This window comes from Ranitomeya imitator, chromosome 1, assembly GCF_032444005.1.
Source record: "Ranitomeya imitator isolate aRanImi1 chromosome 1, aRanImi1.pri, whole genome shotgun sequence".
In the NCBI taxonomy this organism is placed as follows: Eukaryota; Metazoa; Chordata; class Amphibia; order Anura; family Dendrobatidae; genus Ranitomeya; species Ranitomeya imitator.
In genome coordinates, this window is record NC_091282.1 from 704,099,856 (window position 1) to 704,119,696 (window position 19,841).

At 47.0% G+C, this 19,841-nt stretch overlaps 1 non-coding gene and 1 pseudogene across 1 annotated transcript; both read left to right on the forward strand.

The window, feature by feature from the left end:
• The first annotated feature begins 12,656 nt into the window (after positions 1 to 12,656).
• Positions 12,657 to 12,852, forward strand: LOC138660441 (U2 spliceosomal RNA). The gene has a single exon (XR_011317846.1). It is a non-coding gene; the product is annotated as a U2 spliceosomal RNA (small nuclear RNA).
• A 1,212-nt stretch (positions 12,853 to 14,064) lies between these two features.
• LOC138660445 (U2 spliceosomal RNA) lies at positions 14,065 to 14,283 on the forward strand (annotated as a pseudogene).
• The last annotated feature ends 5,558 nt before the right edge of the window (positions 14,284 to 19,841 follow it).

The window sequence follows — 19,841 nt, forward strand, 5'->3', positions numbered from 1 at the left end:
ACTTTAAACCCCCAGGTGCTTCACAAATTGATCCGTAAAAATGAAAAAGTACTTTTTTTTCACAAAAAAATTATTTTAGTCTCAGTTTTTTCATTTTCACATGGGCAACAGGATAAAATGGATCCTACAATTTGTTGGGCAATTTCTCCTGAATACACCGATATCTCACATGTGGGGGTAAACCACTGTTTGGGCACATGGTAAGGCTCGGAAGGGAAGGAGCGCCATTTGACTTTTTGAATGAAAACTTATCTCCATCGTTAGCGGACACCATGTCGCGTTTGGAGAGCCCCTGTGTGCCTAAACATTGGAGCTCCCCCACAAGTGACCCCATTTTGGAAACTGGACCCCCCAAGGAACTTATCTAGATGCCTAGTAAGCACTTTAAACCCTCAGGTGCTTCACAAATTGATCCGTAAAAATGAAAAAGTACTTTTTTTTTCACAACAAAATTGTTTTCGCCTCAATCTTTTCATTTTTACATGGGCAATAGGATAAAATGTATCCTAAAATTTGTTGGGCTATTTCTCCCGAGTACGCCGATACCTCATATGTGGGATAAACCCCTGTTTGGGCACACGGCAGGGCTCGGAAGGGAAGGCGCGCCATTTGACTTTTTGAATGGAAAATTAGCTCCAATTGTTAGCAGACACCATGTTGCGTTTGGAGAGCCCCTGTGTGCCAAAACATTGGAGCTCCCCCACAAGTGACCCCATTTTGGAAACTAGACCCCCAAAGGAACTTGCATAGATGCATATTGAGCACTTTAAACCCCCAGGTGCTTCACAGAAGTTTATAATGCAGAGCCATGAAAATAAAAAATAATTTTTCTTTCCTCAAAAATGATTTTTTAGCCTGGAATTTCCTATTTTGCCAAGGGTAATAGGAGAAATTGGACCCCAAATGTTGTTGTCCAGTTTGTCCTGAGTACGCTGATACCCCATATGTGGGGATAAACTACTGTTTGGGCGCACGGCAGGGCTCGGAAGGGAAGGCATGCCATTTGGCTTTTTAAATGGAAAATTAGCTCCAATCATTAGCGGACACCATGTCACGTTTGGAGAGCCCCTGTGTGCCTAAACATTGGAGATCCCCCACAAATGACACCATTTTGGAAACTAGACCCCCAAAGGAACTAATCTAGATGTGTGGTGAGCACTTTGAACCCCCAACTACTTCACAGAAGTTTATAACGCAGAGCAGTGAAAATAGAAAAAAAAATTTCTTTTCTCAAAAATGATTTTTTAGCCCGCAATTTTTTATTTTCCCAAGGGTAACAGGAGAAATTTGACCCCAAAAGTTGTTGTCCAGTTTCTCCTGAGTACGCTGATACCCCATATGTGGGGGTAAACCACTGTTTGGGCACATGCCGGGGCTCGGAAGTGAAGTAGTGACGTTTTGAAATGCAGACTTTGATGGAATGGTCTGCGGGCGTCACGTTGCGTTTGCAGAGCCCCCGATGTGGCTAAACAGTAGAAACCCCCCACAAGTGACCCCATTTTGGAAACTAGACCCTGAAAGGAACTTATCTAGATGTGTGGTGAGCACTTTGAACCCCCAAGTGCTTCACAGAAGTTTATAACGCAGAGCTGTGAAAATAATAAATACGTTTTCTTTCCTCAAAAATAATTACTTAGCCCAGAATGTTTTAATTTTCCCAAGGGTAATAGGAGAAATTTGACCCCAATATTTGTTGTCCAGTTTCTCCTGAGTAGGATGATACTCCATATGTGGGGGTAAACTACTGTTTGGGCACATGCCGGGGCTCGGAAGTGAAGTAGTGACGTTTTGAAATGCAGACTTTGATGGAGTGCTCTGCAGGCGTCACGTTGCGTTTGCAGAGACCCTGATGTGGCTAAACAGTAGAAACCCCCCACAAGTGACCCCATTTTGGAAACTAGACCCCGAATGGAACTTATCTCGATATGTGGTGAGCACTTTGAACCCCCAAGTGCTTCACAGAAGTTTATAACGCAGAGCCGTGAAAATAATAAATATGTTTTCTTTCCTCAAAAATAATTTTTTAGCCCAGAATTTTTTATTTTCCCAAGGATTACAGGAGAAATTGGACCCCAAAAGTTGTTGACCAGTTTCTCCTGAGTACGCTGATGCCCCATGTGTGGGGGTAAACCACTGTTTGGGCACACGTCGGGGCTCGGAAGTGAGGGAGCACCATTTGAGTTTTTGAATACAAGATTTGCTGGTATCAATGGTGGCGCTATGTTGCGTTTGGAGACCCCTGAGGTGCCTAAACAGTGGAAACCCCTCAATTCTACCTCCAACACTAACCCCAACACACCCCTAACCCTAATCCTAACCCTAATCCCAACTGTAGCCATAACCCTAATCACAACCCTAATTCCAACCCTAACCCTAAGGCTATGTGCCCACGTTGCGGATTCGTGTGAGATTTTTCCGCACCATTTTTGAAAAATCCACGGGTAAAAGGCACTGCGTTTTACCTGCGGATTTACCGCGGATTTCCAGTGTTTTTTGTGTGGATTTCACCTGCAGATTCCTATTGAGGGACAGGTGTAAAACGCTGCAGAATCCGCACAAAGAATTAACATGCTGCGGAAAATACAACGCAGCATTTCCGCGTGGTATTTTCCGCACCATGGGCACAGCGGATTTGGTTTTGCATAGGTTTACATGGTACTGTAAACGTGATGGAACACTGCTGCGAATCTGCAGCGGCCAATCCGCTGCGGATCCGCAGCCAAATCTGCACCATGTGCACATAGCCTAATTCTAAAGGTATGTGCACACGCTGCGGAAAACGCTGCGGATCCGCAGCAGTTTCCCATGAGTTTACAGTTCAATGTAAACCTATGGGAAACAAAAATGGCTGTACACATGCTGCAGAAAAACTGCACAAAAACACAGCGGTTTACATTCCGCAGCGGTTTACATTCCGCAGCATGTCACTTCTTTCTGTGGATTCCGCAGCGGTTTTACAACTGCTCCAATAGAAAACCGCAGTTGTAAAACCACAGTGAAATGCGCAGAAAAACCGTGGTAAATCCGCCATAAATCCACAGCGGTTTAGCACTGCGGATTTATCAAATCCGCTGCGGAAAAATCCGCAGAGGAACAGAATACATGTGCACATATCGAAACCCTAACCCCAACCCCAACCCTAACCCTAGTTCTAACCCCAACCTTAGCGGGAAAAAAAATTCTTTATTTTATTATTGTCCCTATCTATGGGGGTGACAAAGGGAGGGGGTCATTTACTATTTTTTTTATTTTGATCACTGTGATAGATTATATCTCAGTGATCAAAATGCACTTTGGAACAAATCTGCCGGCCGGCAGATTTGGCGGGCGCACTGCGCATGCGCCCGCCATTTTGGAAGATGGTGGCGCCCATGGAGAAGACGGACGGACCCCGGGAGGATCGGTAAGTATGATGGGGTGGAAGGGAGCACGGGGGGGTGGATCGGAGCATGGGAGGGTGGATCGGAGCGCGGGGGGGTGGATCGGAGCACGGGGGGGGGATCGGAGCGCGGGGGGTGGATCGGAGCACGGGGGTGGATCGGAGCATGGGGGGGTGGATTGGAGCATAAGGGGGTGGATCGGAGCACGGGGGGTGGAGCACGGGGGGGAGCGGACAAGAGCACGGGGGGAGCGGAGCACAGGACGGAGGGGAGCGGGGCAGTGTGCAGGACTGATCGGTGGCTTGGGGGGGTGATTGGTGGGGTGGGGGGGCACATCAGTGTTTCCAGCCATGGCCGATGATATTGCAGCATCGGCCATGGCTGGATTGTAATATTTCACCAGTTATAATAGGTGAAATATTACAAATCGCTCTGATTGGCAGTTTCACTTTCAACAGCCAATCAGAGCGATCGTAGCCACGGGGGGGGGGGTGAAGCCACCCCCCCCTGGGCTGTACTACCACTCCCCCTGTCACTGCATAATGTCTTTCATACTCCTCTCTCACACCCTCTCCTTCCAGCAAACTCACATTCAACTTCCACACACCTTTCCCAGCCACCTCATTAACATGCAAATCCAATACACACTTCATACACACATGATCGGAAAAAAACAACACTCTCCTGTGCATAACTAACAGGAATTAGATTTTTTGAAACAAAACAATAGTCCAATCTAGACACCACCCTCCCACTGTCAGAAAAAAACGTATTTAACAACGGAGTTATCTTGCATGCACGCTGCATATCCTTTAAACCAAAATCACTCACCATATCCATTAACACTTTCCCTGACACATCCACATTCACACTTCCCACATCACAGTTCATATCACCCACTATCACAACAAAAACTCTTCCTGGAATAAAAAACTTATTTTTTTCAAATAAAACTTTACACTCCTGTTTTTCCACAGGCACATATACATTAATAATGCAAAAACAAACATTTCTAAACTCAAAATTTGCCAACACACACCTCCCAACCTCAATTACCATATAGTCACACAAACTCACATCATTTCCCTTCACCAAAAAACCCACACCATCATTTTTATTACAAGCACTTCCTGACCACACAGACGCACCATGAGGCCATTCACTCCCCTTCACATCATCCACAATCCCACACTCCTGATAAACCGACCACGTGCTCGTCACCAAGGACGCCTGGATTAAAGGCTCTTCAGCCCGGACACCACGCTCCAGAGTTCCGCCGGGCATTCCAGCCCCGTCTCCTCGGCATCCGGCGCCAGCGACCGAAAACGCTCCCACTGGAAACGAGACAAAGAATCGGCAATGCAATTATTAAGGCCATGTTCACACAGTGCGTTTTTTACTGCGGAACCGCCGCGATTTTGCCGCTGCGGCTCCGCAGCTGTTTTCCATGCAGGGTACAGTACACTGTACCCTATGGAAAACAGGAACCACTGTGCACATGATGCGGGAATTAACTAAAAAAGCCGCGCTGAATAGCCGCGGTAAAAAAGAAGTACCATGTCACTTCTTTTTGCGGAACTGCAGCAGTTCTGCACCCATAGACCTCCATTGTGAGGTCAAACCCGCAGTAAAACCCGCAGATGAAAAAAATATCTGCGGATTTTCTGCAGTTTGTGGTGCAGAACCGCTGCAGTGTGGCTGCCCCCCCGTGCCCCAATCCCACCCCCCCATGCTCCGACGCCCCCCCCCCCCCGTGCCCTCATCTCCCCCCCTTATACTTACCCGGCCTCCCGGTGTCCGTCCGTCCGTCTTCTCCCTGGGCGCCGCCATCTTGCAAAATGGCGGGCGCATGCGCAGTGCGCCCGCCGAATCTGCCGGCCGGCAGATTCGTTCCAAAGTGCATTTTGATCACTGAGCTATAACCTATCTCAGTGATCAAAATAAAAAAAATAGTAAATGACCCCCCCCCCTTTGTCACCCCCATAGGTAGGGACAATAAAAAAATAAAGAACTTTTTTTTCCCCCACTAAGGTTAGGGTAGGGGTAGGGGTAGGGTTAGGGGTAGGGTTAGGGTTAGGGGTAGGGTTAGGGTTAGGGGTAGGGTTAGGGTATTTTCAGCCATTTTAACCCTAAAAAACTTCCTAGAAAACACACAGACTCTGCATAGAAAACTGCATAAAAAAACGCACTAAAAAACGCATCAAAAAACGCATCAAAAAACGCACCAAAAAAGCACCAAAAAAAGGACCTGCGTTTTCTGCCAAGAGCTGCGGTTTTTAGTGCAGAAAAAACAGCAGGGAAATCAGGAACGTGTGAACATGGCCTAACACCGGGCACATGTGATGCCGTGAAATAAGCATTCAAGGATAAGCAAGACAAAACCAACTGCCGAAGAACTCTGATCACCGGGGGCGACGCCGTCGTCAAACTGTTAATGGCACACACAACCACCATATTATCACAATTAAAATGAACCCTTTTATTCCGAAAATCGTCGCCCCAAAGCTGCACCGCCACCAAAATCGGAAAAATCTCCAACAACGTGATGTTCCGTACCAACCCTGTTTCAAACCAGGCTTCCGGCCATCTAGCCGCACACCAACGGCCCCCGAAAAAGGCCCCAAAACCAATACCGCCTGAGGCATCTGTAAACAAGTCCAAGTCAGCGTTACCCACTGCTTCCTCCATCAACAAGGAATGTCCGTTGTAACAGGACAAAAAACGGTCCCAAACCTCCAAGTCGGCCTTGTGCTCGGCCGACAAACGAACAAAATGATGAGGGGCGGTAATCCCGGCCGTAGCGCTGGCCAGCCTACATGAAAAAATTCTCCCCATGGGAATAATTCGGCACGCAAAGTTCAACTTCCCCAAGAGCGACTGCACTTCGCGCAGCGGCAATTTTTTCAAACGTCTAGCTCGGGCCACCTCGTCTCTCAGGCCCAACACCTTATCAACCAGCAACCTAAACTCCCACCTCACAGAATCGATGACAATACCCAAAAAGAACAAACTCGTGCACGGACCCTCCGTCTTGCCCGGTGCCAGCGGGACCCCAAAACGCTCAGCGACCCAACCATCCTTAACAGGACCTCACAACATTGAGACTGATCGGGTCTATGCACAAGTGCACGACAGTGAACAGCCCATGGGCAAACATCGGTCAACATAAAACCCGCCGTCCCAATAACAGCCTAACAACCTCACGCTATCGGGGTGAATCGGCAACAAACGAAAGGCCGACTCAATATTGGTCTTGGCCAACAATGCCCCCCTACCGCAACTGCGCACCCACCTGGCTGCCTCATCAAACGACATATAAACCACCGAACAGAGCTCCAGATCAATCCCATCATTAACTGACCTCCCCTTTGGGTGTGACAAATGCTGAATGAGCCGGAACTTATTGGGCTCCTTCTTGGGCACCATGCCCAAAGGCGACACCACCAAGTCGTCCAAAGGAGGAGTGGGAAACGGACCCGACATCCTACCCAAAGCCACCTCTTTGCCTAACTTTTCAGACACGACTGATGCGTGCAACTCGGCCGATCTAAAATTCTTCAAAGTCGGTGGTACCACAAAACCCGGGGCCGGTATACAAAAGCCAACGCCAAACCCAGCCCGGCGCAACTCTGCCCTCTCCCTATCAGGGAACCTATCTAGATAAGGGGCCACCCCTTCCATCCTCACCAGAGTCACCCCCTTTGGAATTACCCTCTGGCTTCCCTTTCTTCTTAAAACAATTGGAGGCTCTGTGTGAGGCGCCGTTGCAGTGCGAGCACAAATGCTTGAACTTGCAAGTCGCTCCAAACTTACACTGGCCCTCGTTGAACTGCCAAAACACGCCATGCTTCAGACTGCTGGATTGTCCCGACTGACCCCTGGCTCCTGAAGAGGAACCCTGCCCAGTGCCTTGGCCGGAAGTTCCGGCCCCGCCTTGAAAGGAGTGACCAAACTTCATTGGTGCCATTACACGCAACCACAAGCCAATGTCCTTCTGATCCCATCTGATCGCTGGACGAACCGCCTTCCGCTGCCGAAACTGCTCATCGTATCGTAACCATGCTTGACCACCATAGGCCCTATGCGCCTCCCCTATGGAATCCATATAACAAAACAAAGCTGAGCAATTCTCGGGAGCCTTCTCGCCAATAACACTTGCCAAAATCATGAATGCCTGAAGCCAGTTCACAAACATCTGAGGAATAAGGTGCCATCGCCGCTTTTCCTCCTCCTCCTTCTTACTATCTTCCTTTTTACTCTTATCCAGGTTATATTTCTCCAGCGGTAAAAGTGAAAATATCTCCATGTACTCGTCCTTCCAAATCTTTTCACGCACCTCCTTCTTCAAGTGCGCCCCCAACGGCCCTTCAAAGCACACATACACCTCACCACACGCCTTATCATCTAGCCGAATGCCCCCTTCCTTCTCTTTCTCAGTCTGCACAGATACCAAGACCGGCTCGGCCGACTTGCCCTGGTCAACTGAACTGCTGCCTAACAACGCTAACCCCGGATCAGACGATCCGACCCAAGCCGACAAAGGGGACGGCTCTGGCCTACCACTGCTCAACCGTGACAACAGCTCCCGTACCCCCGACAACAACTCGCCCACCCCTTCACGACTCGTATCCGCCCGCAAACCAACTTCCTCACCCCGCTCTACATACCCCCCAACTGTTGTGAATTCTGCTCTTGGGCTCCCTCCGGTGGTTGTTGATGGTAATGCAGTTATTCCTGAGCAGCAGTCTTGGACAGGTGTTTCTGCTAATTGCAATTCGGACTGGGGTATTTAGCTGTGCAGGACTCATTAGTCCTTGCCAGTTGTCAATGTTCCTTTGGAAGTGTTGGTCCTCTGCCTGGCCCCTCCTGCTTGCTGCCAATTCAGCTAAGATAAGTGTTTTCTTCATTTTTTTAGACACACTGCTGTGTGTTTATTTTCTGTGCTTATCTTGTTTCTATTTTGTTCCTGCTAGACTGTGCCTGATGTTTTTCTCAGTCTAGTTGGACTCGCTGGAGTCGCAGATATACTCTCCACATCTTTAGTTAGGTGGTGGAGTTTTTGTATTTTTCTGCTGTGGATATTTTGTAGTGTTTTATGCTGACCGTATAGTATCCTGTACTTTCCTTTCCTATCTAGGTAGAAGTGGCCTCCTTTGCTTATCCCTGTTTTCTGTCTGCGTGTGTCTTTTCCTCTCCTACTCACAGTCATTATTTGTGGGGGGCTACCTACCCTTTGGGGGTCTACTCTGAGGCAAGAGAGTTTTCCTATTTCCATCTGTAGGGATATTTAGTCCTTAGGCTGTGTCGAGGTGTCTAGGTCTGGTTAGGCACACCCCACGGCTACTTCTAGTGGCGGTGATAGGATCAGGGGTTGCGGTCAGTAAAGTTACCACTGCTCCAGCGAAGGTCATTTCATGCTGCTCCAAGGCCACCTGATCATAACACCCAACCCGATCTACCGAAGTCAAAGTCGGCGTCGACAACGCCGGGGACAAACAAAACATAGAAGGGTTCTCACCAGGCTGCAGGGGAGCTGTGATTCCCCCAGCCGCAGACGCCGTCGCCGTCCAGCCGTCTCTTGATCCCGAAGCCATCCGTGCGTCCCCCCGGACGTGAACTTCGCTCCTCACCGCTCCAGCTCATCCGACCCCTGCAGAGGGGACCGTGCTGACCCTGTCACTCGAGGAGGCTGCCAGGTATCCGTCAGGCCCAGACCCGGACCCGCCATCCGAAACGCTGCCATCTGCCGCCATCCCAGGAAGAGGTGCGGGCCCGGTCGCAGATGCATGAGGAGAATGGCGTACCCCGGCCGAGTCCAGCAGCCCCACCGGGTCTGGGGCGCCGCCTGCCGCTGGGATGCTCCCCCGCCGTCTCGTGGTGCCGCCAGAACCAGGCCGCCCAAACGGTCATCACCGCAGCGGCCCGCCGTGACATTACCGCGTCCTGTAGCCGCTCTGGCGCACATGGGCCCAGGCCCCCGGAGTGATGTGGGAGAAGGCCCGACTGCCGCCGCAGGCCCCAGTGCGGCAGGTGGATTCCTCCCGGACCACGGCCTGCTGGGGCGCTTGTGCGCAGGCGCACGGCCGGAGGGTCCCGTGAGGGGCTCCTGCGCCGCCGCTGTGACGCCGGGGCAGTATCAGGGGATAGGCGCTGAGGGGGCGCACGCGCCTAGATCGCTGCTCACCGGGCCCAGCTGCTGGGGGATCCGCACCGCTGCCGCCGCTGCTGGTACCGCCCAGGATGCCTGCTACTTGTGGCTCTAACCAGCCGGGAGGCTGCGACGCTGCCGCCGCCTGCAGCTGTGCCAGCACCTGCTCAATGGCCACCATGTTCAGCGCTGGTGAGTGCTCCCTGCTCACGAGTCCACTGAGCGGGAAGTGAACAGCTCCTCCCACCCACTCACACTATACCCCTCTCCAGCAAAGTTAACCCTCCCCTTTTAGCGAACCCCACGCCCCCCTTCTTCATGCTCCAAACCCCCTGTCATGGCGGCTTCCACGTACGCCGCCCGGGGGAGGGGGTGGGCGGCTCGCTCCAGCCTGTCTAGACTGAGTGTGTTGTATAAATTAAGGGTGGGAGGGATGGATGTGAGTGAAGATTTAGTGAAAGTGAAAAAAGTGAATGATTTTTTGTTAGAAAGAGGGAGGAGTATTGTGTACAGGGCCAAGGTAGAGAATTTGGAGAAAAATGAGAAGTGTTCGTGTTTTTAATTTAAAAAAGTTTTTGGGAAGAGACAGAGTATGAGTGTTTTGAATGGGATGGATGGAAATAAAGTGAGTGGTGCGGACTTGTGTGAGGAAGTGGCAACGTTTTATGATGATTTGTATGCTGTGAAATGGAGGGATGAAGGTTTGGAGAGTGAGGTGCTGAGTGTTTTGGAAAATAGTTTGAATACGATAGAAAGGGAAAGTTTGATGGGTGATGTGACGAGTGAAGAAGTATGGAAGGTGGTGTGTAGTATGGCGTTGAATAAAACACCGGGGGAGGATGGTCTACCGGTGGAATTTTATCGTGTGATGTGGGATGTGATTGGGAAGGATTTTGTGGATGTATGTACCGGTAAGTATATGTGGGCGAATGCAGAGGTGGCAAATGGTATGCGTGCAGGGGTGGTTGTGTTATTGCCAAAAAAAGGTGATTTGAAAAATCTAAAAAAATTGGAGGCCGATCACATTGCTAAATTGTGATTATAAGATTTATGCGAAACTTTTGGCTAACAGGATGCGTGGCGTGGTTGGGAGTGTGGTGGGTGAGGAGCAATGTTGTGCGGTGCCTGGAAGACTAATACATGAGAGTGTGTGTTTGTTGAGAGATTGTCTGTGGGACTGCATGAATCGTAAGAAGGGGGTGTATGTGTTGAGTTTGGATTTTGAGAAGGCGTATGATAGATTGGCGCATGGTTTTTTGTTTAGTGTGTTGGTGAAGATGGGTTTTCCTTCTGAGTTTGTTGAGAGAGTGAGAAGTTTGTATAAGAACATTTATAGTTGTGTGTTGTTGAATGGAAATGTGGGGAGGAGAGTAAATGTATTTTTGGGTGTTCGGCAGGGGTGCCCTTTGTCCCCTATCGTATTTATTTGCACAATTGAGCCTTTGTTATGTCTGTTAAGAAAAGATAAGGTGATTCGGGGTGTGCAAGTACCGGTGGGGTGGGGGGAGAGAGTGGAAGATGAGTGGCTATATGGATGATGTGTGTGTGCTGTGTGATTCAGAGTGTTCGGTACGGCGTGTGAAGTTGTTGGTTTCTATTTTTTGTGGAGCATCTGCTTTTAAATTGAATTGGGAGAAGACTGAGTGTAAGAATTTTGGGGGAAGGAGTCTGAGCGATGATGTTGGAGTGAATGTGGTGAGTGGATCGATAAAGGTTTTGGGTGTGAAATTTTCAGAGAAATTGGATGGAGAGGAAAGCTGGGTGGATGTGAGAGAGAGAGTGGAGCGTAAGTTAAATTTTTGGAGTTTGAGGGATCTTACTTTTTTTGGTAAAATTTTAGTTATTAAGAGTGTTGTGTTACCTATTTTTTTGTATGTTGCGATGGTTTTTCCACCAAGCTACATATGTATTAGAAGATTAAATAGGGTTTTGTTTGTCTTTTTTTGGGGTTCATGTATGGAGCGTGCAAGGAGACAGATTGTTATGAAGAGTTGGGATAAGGGGGGACTGGGTTTCCCAAATTTGAATGTATTTTTCGGCGTCAATATTATGGTGTTTGTACTAGGTGTGATTAGGATGGATGGGAAGTATGCATGTATATGCAGGTTTTTGTTTGGAAATTTCTTGTTTCGTTTGAGATGGCGTGAAAGAGATCTTAGGAGCCCAGTGGCTTTTGACGTTCCTGTGTGGTATGTGTAGGTTTACAAATTTTTAGTGAAGTATGAACTGTGTGATGTGGATGTGAGATTGTTAGAAAAGAAGAGAGCTGTATATAAGATGATTGAGTGTAGAGAGATGGAATGTGACATTATTGTTGGACGGGCCCATAGGCTGTCCTTGCCAGATCTTAAAATGGTAAGAGGGGATGATGTGCAGAAAGTATGTAAGAAGGTACGTGTGAATGGTATGACAAATAGGCAGAGTGAGATTGTATGACAGTCATTGCATGGGCTGTTGCCGGTGAGGGAATTTCTGAAAAATCGGGGTTTAGTGAGGAGTGAGAAGTGTCCGAGGAGTGGATGTGGTGGGAGTAAGAGTGCGGTGCATTTGTTTTGGAATTGTCAATATGCTAGAAGTGTGATTGCAGGTCTGGGTCGTTTGTGTAAGGAGCTGTGTGAGGTGAATCCGTTGTCTTTTGAGCTCTTTATGTTTGGATTGCGTATGTGTGGGGAAAAGGAGAGAGTATTGTGGTTGATGATGGCATGTATAAAAGAGGTATTGTGGGATGTGAGGAATATGTATGTGTTTAAAAGGAAGGATATTGAGGTTACAAATTGTATAAAAAATTATTTTGGGAAAATTGTATTTTTGCTTTGTGTGTGATCAGAGGATGAGAGGGGAGGTGGATGCAGAGGGAATTTGGAATACTAAAAAGTGGAAACATTTTGTTAATGTATCTTGAGGTGTTTTTGGTTAATTGAAAATTTTTCTTGTGTTTTCCAATGATGATGGGAATAGCGGTTGCATTGAGTATGTGGCACGCTGTTTTGGGAGTTGAGTTCCTTATAGTTTTGGTTACCTGACGGTGGAACTTCCCATCTGAGGGAAAAAAAAAATCAGTGTCTCAGGCCTTGGTGTGGTGAAAGTGCTAAACCATATCTGGTTATCGCTGCTCGGCCTTTTGGCTGAAATCCTCGTCGTCGCCGCCGCCACTCAAGATCAAGTGTAGCATCTGTTCTTTTCAGTTTAATACCTACTACGTTCCCTATTTGGGAGCCACATATTAAATGGATTATTAGAACAGGGAGATGGAAAAAGAGCTTGCTCTGTCCACTCCACGCATTGAGCCGTTATTGCGGTATCTCCGGGAACAGTGCACTCCTTCTCTGATCCGGCTTCCAAATACAGATTGAATTGAAATCAGCACAAGTTGTGTTCTAACCCATTATGTGAATTCTTTTCAGGGTCAAAGTTGCACATTTCAGATGCCAAATGCATTTTGCTTGATTTAACTTGACCAATTGCAACATTTTGTGTGCGTATTGTTGGCACCTATGCATGTCAAGCATTGTATTGCGTTCAATATGAAATCTGTCAATCAATCAATCAATCTCTCTGTACTGGTTGCAACCGGCGTGTGAAGATGTGGACACATATTTGGCCTTTGTTACAGTGTTGCAAATAGACCATCTACAAAGTTAGGCCCCTTGCTATCAGTACTTAGTGTTTTACTTTAAGTAACCCATGAGTACGGTAGTTCTGTAATACATACCACATTTGTGACAGCATGATTTCTTTTGTAAAACATTGTCTCCCTCTTGTAGAGCACTGACTAACTTTTAAATTTGGTGTATATGTATTTAAAGAAAGGAAAAATTGTGCCTGTGCTGATCTTGAATACGCTGCCTATCTTCTCCTTTGTGAGTATTCTAATGCTTTCTAGCAACCAGGTGCGCTGCCTGCATAAGATAGAATCTGCGCGCGGAACCCTCACGTGTCACAATGGGCTCTTGGCCATGGTCTGGAACCCTCACGTGTCACAATGGGCCCTTGGCCATGGTCTGGAACCCTCACGTGTCACAATGGGCTGGAACGCTCACGTGTCACAATGGGCCCTTGGCCTATAAAAAGCAGTGCGATGGCAGTTATCTTCAGTTTGCTGCTGGAGCAGCGGCGGGCAGCATGGTGATAGGTAGGCAGCAGGGTCTATACCCGGCATCAGGAGAGCTAAGGGAAGACAGCTGCTCGCTTGTTTGTTTTTTTTTTATTTCCCTCTCGCACACCTCCTCCTGGCACTCAGTAGTGCACATTGGAACAAAGGGGGAGGGTTACAATAGGTGGGGTTATGCAAATTAAAAACGAGTGGCTCACAGCTTGACCAAACAGCAGAACTGTCATTGTGAAGGCGTCCGGTTTGATAAAATGTCCTCCTCAGGGTAATCTTTTGCTCCATCTCCCCAAAGGGTATCAGTGTTAGGCCTTGGTGCGGCACAAGTGCAAAACGATTTCTGGTTATTGCTTCTCGGCCTTCTGGCTAGGATGAAGGATCAGTGTCTCAGGCCTTGGTGTGGTGAAAGTGCTAAACCATATCTGGTTATCGCTGCTCGGTCTTTTGGCTGAAATCCTCGTCGTCGCCGCCGCCACTCAAGATCAAGTGTAGCATCTGTTCTTTTCAGTTTATTATCTGCTACATCCCCTATTTGGGAGCCATATATTAAATGGATTATTAGAACAGGGAGATGGAAAAAGAGCCTGCTCTGTCCACTCCACGCATTGAGCCGCTGTTACAGTATCTCCGGGAACAGTGCACTTCTTCTCTGATCTGGCTTCCAAATACAGATTGAATTGAAATCAGCACAAGTTGTGTTCTAACCCATTATGTGAATTCATTTCAGGGTCAAAGTTGCACATTTCAGATGCCAAATGCATTTTGCTTGATTTAACTTGACCAATTGCAACATTTTGTGTGCGTATTGTTGGCACCTATGCATGTCAAGCATTGTTTTGCGTTCAATATGAAATCTAGCAATCAATCTCTCTGTACTGGTTGCAACCGGCGTGTGAAGATGTGGACACGTATTTGGCCTTTGTTACAGTGTTGCAAATAGACCATCTACAAAGTTAGGCCCCTTGCTATCAGTACTTAGTGTTTTACTTTAAGTAACCCATGAGTATGGTAGTTCTGCCATACATACTACATTTGTGACAGCATGATTTCTTTTGTAAAACATTGTCTCCCTCTTGTGGAGCACTGACTGACTTTTAAATTTGGTGTATATGTATTTAAAGAAAGGAAAAATTGTGCCTCTGCTGATCTTGAATATGCTGCCTATCTTCTTCTGTGTGAGTATTCTAATGCTTTCTAGCAACCAGGTGCGCTGCCTGCATTAGAAAGAGTCTGCGCGCGGAACCCTCACGTGTCACAATGTGCCCTTGGCCATGGTCTGGAACCCTCACGTGTCACAATGGGCCCTTGGCCATGGTCTGGAACCCTCACGTGTCACAATGGGCTGGAACGCTCACGTGTCACAATGGGCCCTTGGCCTATAAAAAGCAGTGCGGTGGCAGTTATCTTCAGTCTGCTGCTGGAGCAGCGGCGGGCAGCATGGTGATAGGTAGGCAGCAGGGTCTATACCCGGCATCAGGAGAGCTAAGGGAAGACAGCTGCTCGCTTGTTTGTTTGTTTTTTATTTCCCTCTCGCACACCTCCTCCTGGCACTCAGTAGTGCACATTGGAACAAAGGGGGAGGGTTACAATAGGTGGGGTTATGCAGATTAAAAACGAGTGGCTCACAGCTTGACCAAACAGCAGAACTGTCATTGTGAAGGCGTCCGGTTTGATAAAATGTCCTCCTCAGGGCAATCTTTTGCTCCATCTCCCCAAAGGGTATCAGTGTTAGGCCTTGGTGCGGCACAAGTGCAAAACGATTTCTGGTTATTGCTTCTCGGCCTTCTGGCTGCGATCTTGTGTCGCGGTCAGGGGGTGCGAGTGTTTCCTAGCAGCGTGCCGCTAATTTTCTTCTGCGGTATTCATATCGGCAGTAAAGACTGAAGATGTTTATCAAGAATACTATTCGTGTGGTTGTGGAAGTTGGTGCCAAAAACAACGTGGTGTACGTGGTTCGTGACCTGCTGGAGGGAAAGGCTGGAGCTCATCGGACTGACATTTTCAGCGTCAACGAATTTCATAACCAACTTCATAACCAATTTCATAAACAACCATATGATGTTACCTTTGTGAGTGAGCCTTGTTGTTTAACCATCTTTGAGTGGCTCAGAAGTAATGATGGTGATCCATGCCTGGAGGGAGTGCGGGTGTTGCCTCTGTTTGGGCTCATGGAAAAAGTTGTGACTGTTACTGTGTATAATCCTTATACTGAAGTAAGTCTGCTGGAGCAGTTCCTGGCTCGGGACTGCGAATATGTGAAGGGTGGAGAGAAACAAAGAAATTGTTTGGGCATCTTTAATTGCAAATATGTGTTTCGTGTGAAACTAAGGAAAGACCCAAGTTGTTTGGGAGGTTTCGCCCATCCCCCGGCGAACTTTTCAGTAGCAGGTCAAAGGGGCTTTCTGACATATGCAGGGCAGCCTCTGTACTGTAAGAAGTGTTTCCAATTTGGGCACTTACAGAACACCTGTGAGAAGAGCATGGTTTGCCGCAATTGTAAGCAAGAGGGCCATATGGCGGCTCAGTGTCCAATGCCACGTGAGTGTGACCAGTGTGGTAAGACAGGGCACCTGTATAAGGACTGTCCATACGGTGGGCCAAGGAGGCCAACTAGAGAGGAGGAGAGGCGGGAGGAGGAAGAAAAGAAACGTGAGGAGCGGAGGCAGGAGGAGGAGAAAAAGAGAGAGGAGGAGGTAAAGAAACGGGAGGAGGAGAGGAAGCGGGAGGAAAACAAGGCTTCTGCGCAGCAAAGTGCTGAGGTAATTCCGCCTCTATGATTGAGAGACGGCGGGATAGACGGCAGGAGGACAAGTAGGCTGAAAGGAGGAAGGAGGAGCTGGAAGACAAGTTATTTTGGAGAGCCGCAAAGCAGGAAGAGCGTGCTATGGCTAATAAAAATAAGAAAAAAAAGGAGGTCCCAGTTACCAAAGCAGAGGAGTTGCGTGTTTTTATGGATTTTGATACTTCTGGGGTGGAGGAGATGGCTGAATCTGTGATTCCTGAGTCTGGCCCAAGAAACATTGGTGTTTTTCCCTCACAAGAGGAGCCTGGATGTCGAAAGTGTCCCAGGGAGGGTGGTGGGGAAAGTTGTAACTTTGAGGTTCCAGAAGGAGGAGCGCCCCAGAGGAAGGTTGGGCGGAAGAAGACACGTGTGGAGGAGTGTATGGAGGTCAGCGGCTCTGAAAGCTGTTCGGCGCAGATGGTGGAGGAGGACAGTGGCGACACTGCTTAGTTATGTGCTATTATTTCAGTAGCTAGGTGTTTTTGTATATAGCATTTGCCTTTAAAATGTTTTTTTGCTTTTTTATGTTTTTCATGTAAGTTGTTTAATGTCCTTTTTGTAGGTTTTTTTTAATATTTTTGTTTCTGTGTATGTTATGGGTTTTGTAATTATATCGCAAAATGTGAGGGTCTTTAAAAACAGGTTGCGACGGGCGGACATTTTGGATTTTTTTGCAACGCAAAAAGCAGGAATTTTTTGTTTGCAGGAGTGTGGGATTGTGGATGGTGTGAAGGGGAGTGAATGGCCTCATGGTGCGTCTGTGTGGTCAGGGAGTGCCTGTAATAAAAATGATGGTGTGGGTTTTTTGGTAAAGGGAAATGATGTGAGTTTGTGTGACTATATGGTGATTGAGGTTGGAAGGTGTGTGTTGGCAAATTTTGAGTTTAGAAATGTTCGTTTTTGTGTTATTAATGTATATGCGCCTGTGGAAAAACATGAGCGCAAAGTTTTATTTGAAAAAATTAAGTTTTTTATTCCAGGGAGAGTACCTGTTGTGATAGTGGGTGATATGAACTGTGATGTGGGAAGTGTGAATGTGGATGTGTCAGGGAAAGTGTTAATGGATATGGTGGGTGATTTTGGTTTAAAGGATATGCAGCGTGCATGCAAGATAACTCCGTTGTTAAATACGTTTTTTTCTGACAGTGGGAGGGTGGAGTCTAGATTGGACTATTGTTTTGTTTCAAAAAATCTGATTCCTGTTAGTTATGCACAGGAGAGTGTGGTTTTTTCGGATCATGTGTGTATGAAGTGTGAATTGGATTTGCATGTTAATGAAGTGACTGGGAAAGGTGTGTGGAAGTTGAATGTGAGTTTGCTGGAAGGAGGGGGGGTGAGAGAAGAGTATGAAAGACATTATGCAGAGTGGTGTGGGTGCAGGAGTGATTTCAGAAATGTGTGTGAATGGTGGGATTGGGTTAAATGGAAAACCAAGAGTTTTTTTTTTAAAAACTCGGGTACAAGTGTGCGGCTGCAAAGAGAGAAAGGTTTGTTTTTTTAAATGCAAGATTGAGTGTGTTGTATAAGTTGAGGGCCGGAGGGATGGATGTGAGTGAAGATTTAGTGAAAGTGAAAAAAGAAGTGAATGATTTTTTGTTAGAAAGAGGGAGGAGTATTGTATACAGGGCCAAAATAGAGAATTTGGAGAAGAATGAGAAGTGTTCGCGTTTTTTCTTTAAAAAAGTTTTTGGGAAGAGACAGAGTATGAGTGTTTTGAATGGGATGGATGGAAATGAAGTGAGTGGTACGGACTTGTGTGAGGAAGTGGCAAAGTTTTATGATGATTTGTATGCTGTGAAATGGAGGGATGAAGGTTTGGAGAGTGAGGTGCTGAGTGTTTTGGAAAATAGTTTGAATACGATAGAAAGGGAAAGTTTGATGGGTGATGTGACGGATGAAGAAGTATGGAAGGTAGTGTAGTATGGCGTTGAATAAAACACTGGGGGAGGATGGTTTACCGGTGGAATCTTATCGTGTGATGTGGGATGTGATTGGGAAAGATTTTATGGATGTATGTAAGTATATGTGGGCGAATGCAGAGGTGGCAAATGGTATGCGTGCAGGGGTGGTTGTGTTATTGCCAAAAAAAGGTGATTTGAAAAATCTAAAAAATTGGAGGCCGATCACATTGCTAAATTGTGATTATAAGATTTATGCGAAACTTTTGGCTAACAGGATGCGTGGCGTGGTTGGGAGTGTGGTGGGTGAGGAGCAATGTTGTGCGGTGCCTGGAAGACGAATACATGGAAGTTTGTGTATGTTGAGAGATTGTTTGTGGGACTGCATGAATCGTAAGAAGGGGGTGTATGTGTTGCGTTTGGATTTTGAGAAGGCGTATGATAGATTGGCGCATGGTTTTTTGTTTAGTGTGTTGGTGAAGATGGGGTTTCCTTCTGAGTTTGTTGAGAGAGTGAGAAGTTTGTATAAGAACATTTATAGTTGTGTGTTGTTGAATGGAAATGTGGGGAGGAGAGTAAATGTATTTTCGGGTTTTCGGCAGGGGTGCCCTTTGTCCCCTATCGTATTTATTTGCGCAAATGAGCCTTTGTTATGTCTGTTAAGAAAAGATAAGGTGATTCGGGGAGTGCAAGTACCGGTGGGGTGGGGGGAGAGAGTGGAAGATGAGTGGCTATATGGATGATGTGTGTGTGCTGTGTGATTCAGAGTGTTCGGTACGGCGTGTGAAGTTGTTGGTTTCTATTTTTTGTGGAGCATCTGCTTTTAAAGTGAATTGGGAGAAGAGTGAGTGTAAGAATTTTGGGGGGAGCAGTCTGAGCGATGATGCTGGAGTGAATGTGGTGAGTGGATCGATAAAGGTTTTAGGTGTGAAATTTTCAGAGAAATTGGATGGAGAGGAAAGCTGGGTGGATGTGAGGGAGAGAGTGGAGCGTAAGTTAAATTTTTGGAGTTTGAGGGATCTTACGCTTTTTGGTAAAATTTTAGTTATTAAGAGTGTTGTGTTACCTATTTTTTTGTATGTTGCGATGGTTTTTCCACCAAGCTATACGTGTATTAGAAGATTAAATAGGATTTTGTTTGTCTTTTTTTGGGGTTCATGTATGGAGCGTGCAAGGAGACAGATTGTTATGAAGAGTTGGGATAAGGGGGGACTGGGTTTCCTAAATTTGAATGTATTTTTCGGCGTGAATATTATGGTGTATGTACTAGGCGTGATTAGGATGGATGGGAAGTATGCATGTATGTGCAGGTTTTTGTTTGGAAATTTCTTGTTTCGTTTGAAATGGCGTGAAAGAGATCTTAGGAGTCCAGTGGCTCTTGAGGTTCCTGTGTGGTATGTGTGGGTGTACAAATTTTTAGTGAAGTATGAACTGTGTGATGTGGATGTGAGATTGTTAGAAAAGAAGAGAGCTGTATATAAGATGATTGAGTGTAGAGAGATGGAATGTGACATTATTGTTGGAC